This window comes from Callospermophilus lateralis, chromosome 2 (genome assembly GCF_048772815.1).
Source record: "Callospermophilus lateralis isolate mCalLat2 chromosome 2, mCalLat2.hap1, whole genome shotgun sequence".
NCBI classification, from domain to species: Eukaryota; Metazoa; Chordata; class Mammalia; order Rodentia; family Sciuridae; genus Callospermophilus; species Callospermophilus lateralis.
Window position 1 is genome coordinate 22,922,377 of NC_135306.1, and position 1,473 is coordinate 22,923,849.

The following is a 1,473-nucleotide window of genomic DNA, read 5'->3' on the forward strand; positions in this document are numbered from 1 at the left end:
ATTGCCCAAGTAAAATTCTATTGTTAAAGCTGAAACAGGTTTAAGGCCATTCAAGTTCAAGCACAGTTATACAAATCTTTCAAAGCCCCTCCTATTTTCATTTGAATTTGTGATCTTTCTTCAAACTTGTGGCTTAAACTTCTGTTTGATAAAACCCAGAAGGAAAATACAGAAGAAATCAATACAGAGGTTACATTAAATAAGAGTGACATACACAGCTATAATTAAGATAAGCGAGGAAGGCAAAACATTAAAATTGTAAAATTTGCTTATTACTTGTTGGAACCTATATTAGGAGTTAGGTAATATATACAAATATTTTCAAGTAGATTACTTATGTTGCTGTCCTTTTCATCAGTGCACTGTTAAAACTAATCAAAACCTCTACACATGTATATTCCCTTACAATAGCAGCACACACTATGGCTACCTGCAAAGCCGTCAGTCTCATTTAAATGACTTAGTGAATAAAAGGAATAAAAAGTGGATAAGTAACGTAGGAGGAGAAATAATGGGAATTAGAAAATTCATGCAGGTCAGCTCTTTTAATCAGCCAGCCAGCTTGCTGGCAACAAGGGATGGTTTCCGTTGAGGAAGGTCCTGTGGAGTGGGAATATGGTCACCAGTGACCTCTGTCTTATCCGGGGCTGCAGTAGGAAGTTGCTTGTTCTTCATCTTTGCTTTTGCCATGTTGTAATCCCCAGAATCAAAATAGTTTTGCCCTTTCTGCAATCGTTTCCTTAAAAAAATCTGAACCTCCAGGCTTTTGTCCCAGGTGAGGATACCTTGCTTTTAATTTTGCTTCTTCAGCTTTCTCTGGACCTGTCACTTTATCTTCCATTTCCTTCTGCTCCTCCGCCACCGAGGCCGCCTCCTGGACTTCCGCGGACAGAGCCTTCCCTCTGCCCAGCCCCCTTCTGTCTTCTCTAGGTCACGTAGGAAGCGTGTTGGGTCTAGATCTTGAACTTTGCTCTTCAGCAGGGCTGCCAGGACTGGTGGGGTCTCTTGGGCTCCCAGCTGATCCAATGCTGATAAAGATTGGTTGCTGAGGTGCTTATAAAGTGGACACAGCTGCTCCAGACTTTTCCAACTTCATCCCCCACATCTGGAGCTGCTAGCCTGGCTCTGGAAGAAAAATCTGAAGATTCTCCTAACAATCGTGAATCGCAAATATGAACAGACTACTAAAATACAGGCATGTGGGGCATGTTTTTCCCCACCCAGCATCTGTCCTTCTTTTCCCACTCAGCCTGATTTCTTCCTAGATGCGTGTTTCTCCCACACTATGTGAAAGCTTAGCAGGACAGTAAAACCAAAGCCACCATTCTGCCAGAGAAGCTGAAGATGCCCCTGTGGGCTCCTACAGAATCCTGGGTTCTGGAGAATTGCCTCCAGCCTCACCCAGTAGTGGAGCCCGTGACCAAGGTATGGTGTAACATGTAGCCATGGCAACCTAGTGAGTCACCCAGAACC

At 43.6% G+C, this 1,473-nt stretch overlaps 1 pseudogene; it reads right to left on the bottom strand.

Moving 5' to 3' along the window:
- Positions 1 to 549: 549 nt before the first annotated feature.
- Positions 550 to 856, bottom strand: LOC143390769 (cAMP-regulated phosphoprotein 19 pseudogene; annotated as a pseudogene).
- Between the last annotated feature and the right edge of the window lie 617 nt (positions 857 to 1,473).